Source organism: Trichosurus vulpecula, chromosome 4 (assembly GCF_011100635.1).
Source record: "Trichosurus vulpecula isolate mTriVul1 chromosome 4, mTriVul1.pri, whole genome shotgun sequence".
Taxonomy (NCBI): Eukaryota; Metazoa; Chordata; class Mammalia; order Diprotodontia; family Phalangeridae; genus Trichosurus; species Trichosurus vulpecula.
The window spans coordinates 395,693,296-395,708,282 of record NC_050576.1 but is presented as its reverse complement, the minus strand read 5'-3'; the positions used below and the strand labels follow the sequence as shown (position 1 = coordinate 395,708,282).

At 37.9% G+C, this 14,987-nt stretch overlaps 1 protein-coding gene and 1 pseudogene across 1 annotated transcript in view; one reads left to right on the top strand and one right to left on the bottom strand.

Annotated features, from left to right (window-relative positions):
• LOC118846535 (sulfotransferase 1C1-like) overlaps positions 1–14,987 on the top strand; it is a 315,085-nt gene that overhangs the window by 64,808 nt on the left and 235,290 nt on the right. The window lies entirely within an intron of this gene.
• LOC118846534 lies at positions 9,885–11,333 on the bottom strand (annotated as a pseudogene).

The following is a 14,987-nucleotide window of genomic DNA, read 5'->3' as shown; positions in this document are numbered from 1 at the left end:
GCCCCTCACTTGAAACTTGGATTTTCCTTCAATTCTTCTGAGATATTCAGTTAAGCTGTTGAATAGGTATGTACTGACTGATTAATCTACATTAATGCGTTGCGGGGCAGTTCTGCTCCTGTATTCCTTTTCTGTTACTCCTTTTTCTTCTGCTTAGGTAACATATTCAGATTTTGAAAGGGGCCTTTTGAGCTTGGAAATACCTCATTGTAAAGAATAGGCTCCAGTGGTGGGAATTTTAGGCATTGTTCTGGTCAACAAAGGAAACCATTTTAGACAAGTAGTTTCTTAGCTCCCCTCAAATCCTGTCACACTGGTGGTTACTGACCTTCTCATAAAACCAACTCTGGCTATGTTGGTCTTGCGAAATGCTCCTTCTCCCAGCTTGGGGTGAAAGTTTGTACTGCTGAAGGGTAAAATGATCTGCCACACCCGTTTCTTGTTTTTATTAGGAAAATCCCAGTTTTTCCTGTTACTACTTATAAGGCCCCCAGATGTGGGGTGGGAGATAGAAACAGATAGATGTATCTTATTTTGAGATGGGCAGTTGTGTTCATCCTCCAACAAGGCAGCATTTTACAGTTGGCAAGCTTGCCCCACCAGTCTGCTGCACTCCACTTGCCAATTTGTCCCCTTCCCCCCTTCCCCCACCCCATCTCAACACATAAGAAATGTCCTTTTCTAGTTCATATTCCTAAACAGGATCATGGTCATAGTCATGGTCTCTGTCATCAGATAGGCTAGATTTTAGAGCTGGAACCTCATCTGAAGCTCATCAGAGCTCATCTAAATCCAGCCTGTTGGTTTTGTATATGAGAAAATTGAGGGCCAGAAAATCCAATGACTTTTCTACAGTCGCATGGGGAGGAAGCAACAGAACCAGGATTTGAATCCAGGTCTTTCTAGTCTAAAATAAACCCAGTGCTCTTCCCACTAAACCATGCATCAGCAAACTATGGTTTTGGGCCAAAACCTGTTTTTAGATGGTCCACAGGCTAAGAATGGTTTTTATATTATAAATCTTTGAAAAACAGTCAAAAGGAGGATGGTATTTTGTGAATTATGAAAATTATATGAAATTCAAACTTCAGTGTCCATAAAAAAATTTTATTGAAAAACAGCTACAGACATTCATCTACTTAATGTCTATGGTTGTGTCTGTGCTACAACAACAGTGTTGAGTAGTTTAAATGAGATAGTATGTAGTGTTCTCACTTCTCACTCTTCCTCAGTGCAAAACAAATCCCAGTGACACAGTCATAACTGGATGGCATTTCAACTGTCATGCGTATTACTGTAATGTGACACTTTTAGTCTTTTTCATATGACTGGTTCCTATCTATCATGTCAAAACAAGAAGAGAAAAGTGGGCTTCTAATGTCACACTTCTAAGGCTCAGTGCAGTGTGCTTTGTTTTGGTTTCAATTAGATGGCAATATACAATATACATTGACAACAGAGTAAACACTTAGCACTATATTACGAATTTATAGGAAAGCATTATCAGAAAATTTAGAAAATTCAAAATGGAATCTCATTACAGAAGAGAATTCTCAATAAAAATAAAAATTAAAAATTAGATTGTAATCAAATTAAGTTTCTAAGAGGCTCATTTGCTTGTCAAGCAAAGAATGTGATTTATCAAAGTTGAGTTAATTAAATTGTATTTTCTTACAGAGGCCAATGAAATGTGTCCAGAGAAAAAAATTTTGTTAAAGACTATTAGCTCTTTGGTGAAATTAAAATCATAAGCTCGTGGATTGATATCAATATTTGGCAGAACTTTTTTTTGTTTGAAAAGACATTTTCAAACATGAAATATGTAAAATCTCACTACCAACAATTATTTATTTAGTATCTTATTTTCCTCCAATTACATGTAAAAGCAATTTTAACAGTAATCTCTCCCTCTACTGTTTATGAAGGTTATACATGTGCTGTCATGAAAAACATTATTTCCTTATCTTTCATGTTGTAAATGAACACACAGGCAGAAAGGCCTCAAGAAAAATAAAGAAAGTTTAAAAAGGCATACTTTGATCTATATTCAGACTCCATCAGTTCTTTTTCTGGGATTAGAGTCATCACAAGTCCTTCAGAATTGTCTTGAATTATAAGTCATTATTAACAGATGAATATTTAAAATGAATTTTGCAGATGGGGATACTAATTTTGAATCCCAATTAAGCAAAAAGAATTCCATTTTTCTCATTAGCAGAATCATATTACAAAAAATTTTAAATGAATTATCATTTTTATTTTGAATTTGTTAACAAAAAATTTGGGGGAAATTATTTTCTCTCATTATATAAGTACCTACAGAATATCCTTAATTTTGTATCCTGACCTGCAAAGTCTAAAATATTTGCTATCTGGCTCCTTACAGAAAAACTTTGGTGACCCTTGTACTAAACTGTGCTGCCTCCCATAATGCTTGGGGGCAGAACAAAAGCATCTTTTCTTTCCCACCTACATTCTCACACAGAATGGTAATTTGTCAGAACCAAAGGGAAAAATAAGTATGTATAAAAAAGAAATATTAGAAATGAGACTCATGGTTCACATATCATTCAAAACATCTTTATGGTTCTCTGTTAATGTTCTGTTTAGGGCCCAACACACCATCACTGGCACTTAGTGAAATGTTTTCCCCAATGCCTGGGACACATAAAAGTGAGGTGTTTAGATGACTATAAAAAGAGTCATAGGGTACTGAATTTCAAGGATCCATAACCACTACTCATAGATAGATAAGCTACTTTTTGGAGCCCAATATAAGGCATTTTTGAACATCCTGAGGTAACTATTCATTTACTCATTTGCAAACATCCATGAAACACCTATTATATGTAACATTCTGTGTTAGGCTTTGGTATTGAAATATATTGTATTAAAGCTATTAAGAAAAGTCTGTGTATCTCCCTAAACGTTAACTTATACTGCGGGATTTGCACACCTCATCACTTGGTGAGCGTGGTTCAATATTCTCATGCAGAAAGAAATAGGTGGATGCTAACGACCACATTTTCCTGAAGGACAAATTAAAGTACCAAGATGATAAGGCATGTATTTATGGATTGGGGTTAGGGATATTTTCAGGGTTCCTTAACATATTTTGGGAGGGTCAAGTCTCCATTGGCATTTTGTAAAGCCTATGATCCCTTTCTAAGAAAAATTTTGCTAAATGCATAAAATAAAACACATAGGATTAGAAAGGAAACCCACTTATTAAAAGATTTAAAAAACAAGTTTGCTGACCTCAGGGTAAGAACCCTTATACTAGATGATCTCCATTTATCAGTGGCAGGATTCGGACAATGTGGCATAGTGGCAAGTCCAATGGATTTGAAGTCACAGAATTTGGGTTCAGACACTTATCTCTACTTTTTACTTTCAAAGTATAACTTTTGACATATCACTTCACTTTGGGGTGGGGTCTTGGTTTTTTTTCATGTGTAAAATGAGTGGATTGAATTAGAATATTTAAATTCCCTTATAGCTCCAAATCCTATGAATGAATGAGAAAACATTAAACACTTTTATGCTAGGCACAGTGCCAAACAGTAGGATTGCAGATATAAGCAGGTTATATATTTCTAGCCACTGAGAAGTTTACCTTCTAGTAGAGTTATGGCCAAGGAAGAGCATTTTGGAGAAGAAAGTCACAGAGACAGTGACTGGAGTCATAGGGCTATTGGCTGATACATCATGTGAAATGGAACTTAGGTCACCTGACAACTGAAAGGCGTGATGGTTTAGTGGGAAGAGTACTGACTAGAATTGTTCTGTTCCTTTTTGTTTCACCTTGGGGAAACTGAGGGACTCTCCAAGTCTGTTTCCTCTTTCATAAAATGAGTTAGCTCTAATCATGCAATCTATCATCTTACAGACTAACATTCCCCCATTAGATATTCATTGCTTCCTAAATAGGGCTTGGAAGACTTTAGGATGCTGCATTATTATCAAAGAGGCCATAGAGATCTGGTCTTGGAGACGTAGGTTCAAGTCTTGCCTGGAACATATACTGTCTGTGTGACACGGGTCAAGTCACTTAACCTTTCAGTGATCTAAACAACTTTCTAATACTATAACTCATAGATAAGCTATCTGCCTACATTGGTGAAGGGAATGTCTTCCCTGGGAGTTCCCTATATCAAAATCATAGTTTCAGCATCCTAACCAATTTGCTACAAAGCCTGTGGACTTTGATACTCTGCTAGCTCAGGGTTCTTAATCTGGGGTCTGCGAAATTTTCTTAAACAATCTACATATTCTGACAACTATATTTCCTTCATAATCCTATGTATTATATTTGCATCTCAAAATATAATTCAAAAAAAGGTCCATAGGTTTCACCAGATTGCCAAGGGAGTGTGTGACACAAAACAGTTAATACCTCCTATTCTGTGGGATAACAAACCCTGTTACTCACAATGGCAAGAAATGAAGCTACAGCCATCATCTTCATAAACTATTTACTTCTATATAAATGACCCAAATTTACAAAATTTGGTGGACCATTGGTCACTAGGAGGAAAACTGGAGATCACACCAAACTGAATTGGCTCTTTATGATAATTAGAATTATTCAATCACATTAGGCTTATTTACATAGTATAAAAACATGCATTCATCAGGGGTTCTTATGCTTAGGTCCATGAAATTGTTTTAAAATATGTTATGATGATTGCATTCCAAACAATCATTTTCCTTTGTAATATATTTCATCTTATAGATTTAAAAACATTCTGAGAAGAGATCCATAGGTTTCATCAGACTCCCAAAGTGATCCACAACACACAAAGATTAAGAACCCTTGGGTTAGATGATCTTCTAGGTCGCTTATTAGACTCTAATATTCTATATTACATAATATCACCTCCCTCCCACCCCAAATCATGACTTGATTTTGTAATCAAAGAGGAGAGTTAAGTGATTTGCCCAAAGTCACATAGCTAGTAAGTATCTGAGGCCAGATTTGAACTCAGGAAAATTTGAACATCAAGAAGATGAGTCTTCCTGACTTTAAGACCAGAATTCTATCCACTGTGCCACCTAGATGCTACAATAAAATGAATAGGAAAGCTATTTTTTTCAACTTTTGCTTCTTCATGAAGTGTCAAGGAAAAACTGAGATTCTTGTACTAGGCCTTTATGAACACTATGGAGACAGTCCTGGTAATTTGGAAAACTGAACTTGAGTATTGTGAAAAATCTCTGAACGTGAAAGACCAAATGGCAAAAACCAAAATTTAGAGTTAAATACAGATTTGCATTCTAACTGTTATAGGCAGAGAAACTTGAATCAATTGTCGTAACTCTGATTCTGACTGTGGTAACAGCTGATTATACACATATACACATGCAAACATTTGGGTCAGCTAGCTGACTCAGTGGATAGAAGACCAGTCCTGGAGTCAGGAAGACTCATCTTTGTGAGCTCAAGTCTGGCGTCAGGCACTTATTAGCTGTGTGACCCTTAACTCTATTTGCCTCAGTTTTCTCATCTGTAAAATGAGCTGGAGAAGGAAACAGCAAACCACTCCAGTATCCCTGCCAAGAAAACCCCTACTGGGGTCATGACTGAAATTACTGAACAACAACAAAAATAATATACATTTACAGGTATACACACATATACACATGCATGTTCACAAACACACACATATATAATATGCATACCTATACAACCCATATATAAAAGAAAAAGGATTGCCATGCTTTCATAGATCTCTCTCTCTCTCTCTCTCTCTCTCTCTCTCTGTATATATATATATATATATATATATATATATATATATATGTATTCACACGCACATACACATATATATATATATCTTTACCCATTTATAAAAACATGGCATCATCCTTTCTGTCTTATTTCATGACTATGAAGTTTAAAAGAAGATGGATTTAATTACATTTCTCTCTCTCTCTTTCTCTCTGTCTCTCCCTCTCTCCCTCTTTCTCTCTCTTTTTTGGTCTGCTTTAGACTATGAGCTAACCAGATGGGGGCTTGTCTAACTTTATTAATTAATTAACAAGCATTTATCAAGCATCTACTTTATGTTCCAGATACTGCACTATGTGCTAGTATAGCAAGACAAATAGCAAGACTATGTGCTAGATACAGCAAGACAAAAACAAACCAATCTCTGCCCCGAGCAGCCTCCAATCTAACAGATGTTCTGAGCAGCCCTGGTATTTACTAACTTTTCACTATTGTTACTGACACTATTTTCACTAAGGTCCCACCAAGCCAGAAAAGCTTCATATATGGTACCCGTGATGAATTGTTTTCTGAAGATGACTGAGGCCCTGCTGAGATCAGAGAAGCACATCATTTGTGTGACTCACAAGAGAGTCTTAGTGAGAACTGATGCTGTCTTAATTCATTCTTACTCCTTCGATATAGGACCTGGTAAAAGTAGGAGAAGGATTATGCTACATTGAAATCACCTGTTCTCATACCAAAAGAAGTCAATGAAGATAAGGTCCTTTAATAAGTTTTAAGTAATAAAATTAAAGTCCCTTAATCTGATTTTTTTTGACCAAAGAAATTCATGAACACGTCTCCAAAGGTAGTAATGAGCTTTTGAACTCTTTTGGAAGATTGAATTCCTATGTCAACACCATTTCATATCTTTTGAAATATTGAAATAATCCTATTGATCACAAGTTTAAGTAGATATTTTTCTGTTTTGGAAGGCTTGATGTAATATTTGGCGAAGGAACTTGTTATTCTTTGCTATGAGGTAGTAAGCTGGTAAAGGCACTCAGAGGGAGGACTCAAACCATAGGTTTGTATAGGTTAATGATAATAATAATATTTATATGCCTCTTTAAAGTTTACAAAGTGATTTACAAATGTTATCTCATTTTATCCTCATAACAACCTGGAATTTTTATTACCTTCATTTTATAGATGAGGACTCAGAAGTTGAAAGTAGTTCAGTGTCTTGTTCACAATCACTCAGTTAGTAAATATCTGAGGAGAGATTTGAACTCAGGTCTTGCTTGCTCCAAGCACTCTATGCTATTTGCTTAGGTTTAAGATATATTTTCTCTTATATACATATGTGATATAGCTGAGTGTATTGCCTGCACTTTTACTCAGCCATGTAGCCTAAAAATGATGGCTAACACTTACATGGAGTTTTAAGTTTTATAAAACACTTTACATATATTTTCATTTTATTCTTACAGCAACTCTGTGAAGTAGCTGCTATTCTTCACATTTTATAGATTAAGAAACTGAGGCAGAGAGACATTATGTGATTTTTCCCAGGGTTGCACAGCCAACAAGTGTCTGAAGTGGGATTCAAATCTAGGGCTTCTTGACTCCAAGTCTACCACTCTGTCCACTATACCATGCTTAGTTCATTGAGTCATCTGTCTGTCTATACAATACACACACACACACACACACACGCACACACACACGCACACACACACACATACACACACACACACACACATACACATATATATATATATATATATATATTTATAGTGGCATATATATGCCGCTTGGTATTTTTTAGGATCATAGGATCAAAGATTCACAGTTGGATAGAACATGAGAAACCATCTAATCCAACTCCCTCATTTTTTAAGTGAGGAAAATGAAGCCCAGGGATTTAGGTGACCTCCCCAAGATCATACAGATGGTTAATGTCAGAGGTGGGATTTAAACTCAAGACCTCTGACTCTTCCCACCAGGCCTAATTGGGGTGGTAGCATGAGCCAGGAAAGAGAAGTAATAGAAAAGGGTCAAATGTGATACTAGAGGAATTCTTCTGGCTCTTTACTTCACCATGTGTTTTTACTACATGCATTTATGGTTAAAAAGTAAAAAACAAACAAACAAAACATAAACACCCCCGTATTGGGCAGAAAAAGACAAGGCCCTTATCCATTGCGCAGCTTAGTCAGGAGTGAAGGGTTAAGGAAGCCCTCCATGAAATGTATTGCTGAGGGTCCAAGAATTTAGAAGACCTAATATTCCTTCCATGGAATTTTGGCACTTAGGTTGTTTCTCGCAACTATTCAATGGCTATTGAAAATTCAAGGGGAAGATATAGGAGAAATAGCCTTCCATTCACAATTTAGGAAAGTGTTTTCTTCCTAAGATGGAAAGAAGTTATTTAGCTTCATGTTCTTCTTAGTCTTTCCTGTTTTCATGCACTAACCTCCTACGAGGAAAAAAAAAACAAACACAATACATACAATACTCACAGACTGGAGAGGTCTCTCTTGAATTCCCTTTGGTTTTTTTGACTTCTTTACTTTCTCTTGTAGGGGTTTTGAGTTTTGGGGTCTCTGTGCTGGGAGAGCAGTTTTGAGGCAAGACTTTTCCTTTGTTGAAATCACAGGCAGTCTGATATCATCAAAGTGATGTGTGACTCATCAAAGAGTCCTAGGAAGAGCTACTCTTGTCTTAATCCTATTGCTTACCCCCTTGATATAGGAACTGCTAAGGAGGAAGAACGATCAGGTTACATTGAAATTACCTGTGCTCATACCAAAAGAAGGAGGAAGTGAATGAATGAAAGTCCCCTTAATAGGATAAGTTCACTCTTTTCATTGTGGTTAGAAGGAAACTTGGCTCTATTTGCCTTTTTGAGGAACCCTCTGCTTGTCAGGTCATATAGGGCTTTCCATCAATGATTAACAAGGATTGAAAGCTATGGAAGTTAAAGCAATAAGAAAAGATGACATTTTCAGTGAGTTTAGTTTTGAAAGGTAGGTGAGATACAGAATAATAGTTTGGGATATTTTCTTCATTTAGAGTGAGATATTTTTAAGGAGAAAGTTTTTTAAAGGCGTTTAAGTATGGCTGACAACCATCTGGTTCCTTTAAATCCTCTCCCAGTCTTTTAAGTTCTTGTTCAATTTTTGGCTCCCATTTAAATTATGACACTTTTACTTTGAAGGTGCCCAGAAGAAAGACCGCTGCTCACTAGAAGTCAACACAAGCATTTCAGTTGCCGCTGTCTCTGCTGAAGCGAATCAAGATTAGAGCTCTTCGGATGGTCCAGAAAACAAATGCTCACTGTTTGCCAGGACACTGGGCTTATACTATAACCAATTGATCTGGATCACTGACATTTCATTTTTTTCCTGTCTTGTTCCCACCCAAGCCCCCAAACCCCCATTTCCTTGTAAGGAGAGTTATGCCCCAGATAGATTCCTTCAGTTATACAAGATTCTGTTTGTGAAATGAGATCATTGCCTCATTCACAATTCTTTTCTTTTTTATTTTTTTAAAGATTTATTTATGTTTAAAAGGTGAAAAAATAAAAACAAGAAACATATTTATTCCCTTACTTCCTGCATCCGTAAAAGCAAACAAACACAAACAAAACAAAACAAAACAAACAGAATGTTTGAAAAGCAAGAAACAACTCATGGCTGCATGTTCACATATGCCCATTTTCTCTGAACACATAAACTGCTCAACTATTGAGGGAAATTTAAAAAAAGACTATGATCCATCATATTGATTAGATGGGAGAGGGCAGGGGGTAGGAGGGGGAGGGAAGGCTGGCGTTTGTCTCCCTATTTGGTGCATGTATGCTCTGCTTTTGTATAGTTTCATTTCTTTCCTCTTCTGCTTTTCATATCCCAAGCTTCTAAATGCTATTTGGGGGGCACAGCAGATAAGATTTGTTCACTCGGTGAACAGGATTCACAAGCTGTGACAAAACTGTCATCCTCTTCAGGGTGTAATTTTGCTTTGTTTTTATACAGTGTAAGTGGAGATTCTTTTTCTGTTTGGCTGTAGCAGACCGGCCATGGTTCCAGTGGGACTAGAGCATTACATGGGTCAGGGGCAATCATTTTGGCAATCTACACATTCATAGTCAGTCCATGGCTTCCAGCTAGTAGCACTATTTCTGTAGGTCTAGTACACAAACTGAACCATCTGATGCATTGGCTCCTGTAGCATTCCAGCAAACCTCAAATATTCCCCTATAGCTTTGAATTAGGGCACTCATCTGAATGTTCCAGATGGGCACACATTTGTTAAAGGAGCCACTCACCAGGTACCTGCCATCAGGACTGAAAGCCACGCTGTACACAGGCTCTTGGTGTTTTATCAAAGTATGGATGCAGATGACCAGTTCACATCTCATTACCCAACAGTAGAATCAAAGGTTGCACTGCCTAGCATGGGGTTGGCATTTGGATTGTTTGTCCCTGGTCCTGTTGGACTCTATTTGATAGTATAAATTTCTTTATTATTATATGCTTGCAAATCATGGACACAACTCTCTTGTTTCATACTCCATATCTTTAAAATCATGTCATCAGGAGGCCAGAAGGTTACCAGTTGGGTCCCATTTGACAGCATTTACTTCATTTGTATGTCCCTGGAATGTCCAGTGCCTGTGCTGTGCTGAATGAAAAGGAAATTGCTGCTTGGCTTCACCAGTATGTGCATCTCAGATAATCGTGTCCACTCCAGCACTCTGAATGAAATTTCCTTTCTTGTTGATTTTAATGCAAAAATAGGACCTTTAAGTTGCCCCAAGGTATTAGTAAGATTACCATCTTTAGTCCATATTCTGGCAAATCCATCACATAACCCAGTGGGGAGAAGTATGCCTTCACTATTCCAATTAAGGGAGGTCACATCATTGTTGCTGGGCACATCCTGCCCACCTTCCCTTATACAATGGCGGAAGATTAACAGGTTCGAGCCACTTGTGCCATTCTCACTCAGATTCCATATTCTTGCTGTTAAGTCACCAGATCTTGAGGCTAGAAGGTCACTAACAGGATTTCAGGCACAGAGTAATACTTCTGACTCATGACCCTGTAATACCACACCTTTTTGTGGGGGGATTTCAACATCTCCATCGACCTTCATCATCTGGATGGTTATTTGCTATACTGTGGGCTCCATTTTCTTCCCCATTTGCAGTATTTTCTCCATTTTTTGCTGGACCCTGCTTATTGTGGCAGCAGCAGTGGGAGTTGTAGACTTGTTGGGCTTGCTGTACACTTGCTGTCTGCTTTGTAGCATGTCAGGCACCACTGCATCCATCAGTGACAAAGACTCTATAGGTTATCCATCAAACAAGGTACCACCCTCATTTATCCTGATGTTTGCCTCTACATACTGCAGGCCTTTCTGGATGAAAGAAATCAGAGCAGCAGGTGGAACCAGGGTATCACTGATATTAGACTGGCTGATAAGACTTTCTATACCAAAGTTAAATGCTGAATGAGAAAACCCTGACTCTTCCAAGTATCTATATACCAAGAAGTTGACCTCATCACTGCTTATACTCATCTTTATTCCCACATAAACCATGAGGTCACAACACAGGATATAACCCATTGTCAGTAGATTGATGTGGGGAAGCTCAACTTATATGTTACTTCCAATCACGTGGAGTTGACACTGGCGCTGCTCCCCAAGGCTGGGTTGGGCCAGGCTGGACAGCCCCTCTTGCCCACAGTGGAGGCTCTGCAAGTGCCCCCAGTCCACTGGCCTCAGGTACCTCATTGGACCATGCAGCTGGAGCGGGAGTGGCCTCGGCTCAGGGAAGGAGAGAATGACATAAGGTGAGAAGAGGGTTTTTGAGATGTAGAGTCAGGAAGAAGAGGGAGTTCATGATGAAAGACTTCTATTTTCTCAATAAAATATGAATCAAGGTGCTCTGCTTAGAGCGGAGGGAGCACACAGGTGCCATAGCAGGGTTAGGAAAAGAAGAGACGATCTGGAAGAGCTACTGTGGGTAATGTGAAAAAGTCAAGCAGGGAAGAATAACAGGATTGCCTGTAGTAGGGAGAGACTAGTTAAGAACAGATTTGTAGTGGTCGTGTGACTTCCTCCAATACTGTTTAGCACCATGTGAATAGGAGTAGAGGATGATGAGGAAGAGGGAGCTCGGGGTTGGAGTTTCACATGGATGAGTACCAACAGGACATGAGGACAAGGGATTTCGAGGTAGAGGACTATGCAAAGTTGAAATTGGTTAACACTAGGATTAAGATTAAGAAGGGAGGAAAGTGAAGTCAGAGCAAGGTCTATGGTCTGGGATAGCACTGAGGGATAGAGGGACTGGAGGTCACAGTGAAGACAAATGAAAAGTTTAGGAGTGAGCCATAAGATGGAAAAATGGGAGAGTATGGTCAGATAGAGGAATTTCTGAGCTTTTGATAATGGAAGTAGCACATTTGTGAGTGATGGTGATGTAAACGTCTCTATATATGACTGAAATGCAGTGAAGGAAAAAATTAGGTGAGTTGAAGAAGTTGATGAACCTGGGTGTTTGAGGGAACATCAATATCTATCCATATATCTATAACTATATGTACATATATATCCTCTCTCTGTGTATACATACACACATATAGACACACACATAAAGCTGGGAATTATTCTATTTTTATCATTGTATTTTTAGTACTTACTGTACTAAAAAAGGCATTGTAATGCTTTTCATGAAGCAAGCACGTAATAAATTGCTTATTGAACTATATTGAAAAGAGAAATACAAATGATCAACTTTATGAGAAACTATTTAATTGCTGTGATAGAAGAATTTAAATTAAAAAATCTATAAGATAATAACTGACATGTATATAATGCCTTCTCATTTTCAAAGTGTCTTCTGTTTGATATTTCATTTGAACCACAACAATCCTGTAGGGGTATTTCCTACAGGTATATTTCTCCCTGTACTACAGATGAGAAAACTAACTTGCCTTTGGTCACACATTTATATGTATCAAGGCTGGGATTTGGATCCAGATGTTCCCAACTCTAAATCTACCAGATCTGTTCAACAATGCTGCCTTTACATCTTCTACATATTACATAGGAAAAGATAATTTCAAGTGGTAAAACTCAGTGTTCATGAGGCCATGTAAAAACAGGCTGGATGAATTGTGAAATATCATGCATCTTTTTGGAAAGCAATATGTGTATATCTATTTCCTAATTTCCTCCTCCCAAAGGGAAGTCAGAGCAAGGTTGATAGTCTGGGATAGCACTGAGGGATACAAATAAAATAATACTAATCATATACTCTAAATTTTAGACTTAAATCTGCCAGAAATCATTATATACATATATATATATATATACACATACATATATATATACATACATACATACATACATATATATATATATATATATATATATATATATATATCTGAGAGAGAGACAGAGAGAGAGGGAGGGAGAGGGAGAGAGGGAGAGAGAGAGGTTCAAAGTGGCATACCCTCCATGTCCTCCAACATAGCTCTCTGCCATAAGACAATCTTAGGTAACACATATAAATCTTGAACAAGGAAAAGATCATACATACGTTACAATGCAGATTTGGGTTAACATTCCAAAGTAGTCATTACTCAGTTCCTTCCTAGGCCACGTCCCTTCAAGAGTGGTATCTTGAATGTCTAAACAGAAGACTGAACCCAGATGAGTCACGGCAACCATTTCGTGGAGTGGGAGGAGGCAAGGATACCATCTAGAGTAGAGTTAAGTTTGGGTTTCTCCATTTTAAAAGAAGGCCTAAGCCTTTGTTTTTCCACTTAGGTCAAGGGAAAAATGTGCAAATAGCTTTAGGCTGGAGGAATTGTTTTTTGTCGTTCAGTTGTTTCCCTTCAATGGAAAAGATGCGTCCACGGCACACTGTGGGTGTGATGGAATACTACGTAGAGCAGAGGTGTCAAACATGCTGCCTATGGGCTGCAGTGCTGCCTCAATGCTCTGCAATAGAGGCTCAAACCTGATTAAAATGCATTTGGGAAAGACTTAACAAAATAAATACAAATACAATAAAAGTTAATGTGGCTGCAGGGATCCTTATGTTTAAGTTAGTCAAGCTGTTTCTGAGTTTGACACTACCCTTGTACGCCGTCAGGCTCAGTCGATGTGTTGGTTTTATTTTTGAAACTGCTTTCCCTCGCCTCTTTCTTTTCTAGTCTTTGTTACAAGGAATGGCTCTCTGGATAGTGGGGTTGAGAAATTTATTAGAAAATGGAAGTGACATAAAATAAAAGATAACAATAAAATTTAAAATAGTCTCAGGAGAAATTATTGTCTTTTTCCCTGGCAAAGCCCAGATCCATCTAAAATTCCAACCCTATAAATGGAAGCATGGTAGGTACAATAGAAAAAACCCTGGGCTTGGAATTTGAAAGATATAGGTGTTCGTGCCAGTTCTGCTAAAAGATAGGAATGGGTTTGAGGCTCAGTTATGTTATTATCTCTTAGATATATGACTATGGGCAAATAGTTTAATATACCTCAGTTTCCTTCTCTGTAAAATGGAAACAATACCTTCTCTACTTACTTCATAGGACTAATAAACAAATGCATGTGAAAGCATTTGTCATCTATAAAGCATTTGGTTTCATCCCTACTCCATTTCTAATCCTGTGGACAGCCTTCACCTAGGGTGTCGAGAAGGAGGAAGTCAGTAGGTTTTCCTCCTCTGCCTGGCACATGGCTGAGTTCACAGGCTACTTCAGTGTACTATACCCCTTGTAAGAAGCATAAACAGCCCTGTAATCCCTTTATAAACACACACTTTTCAGCTTATTTGCACCGGAGATTAAATCCTAGTAAGGGCATCATGGAACTAAAGAGGTTTGGGAGGTTTCAGGTTTCTTGCAGGTGTCAAAGGGATCGGACACCAGGTGGTTCCACTGGCAAGGGACCAACAAACGAACCAATTTCTTTGCTTGGGTCCTTTTCTCATAGAATATAGGATCTCTAATAATGCCAGAGGAATTCTTTTACATCCATTTGCAAAATGACTAATTAGGGAAAATAAAATGTAAGGGCTTCTTGACATTGCTTGTGCAAAGGCTGAGTGGAGCAAATACATTCTTTCAGTTCTAGAACCTTTCAGAGTGCTTTTCTCATATTAACTTTGTAAGGGAGGTAGTGTGAATATTATCATCCTCATTTTGCTGAAGAGAAAACTGAGGCAGAGAGAAGTGATTGACCCAAGGTC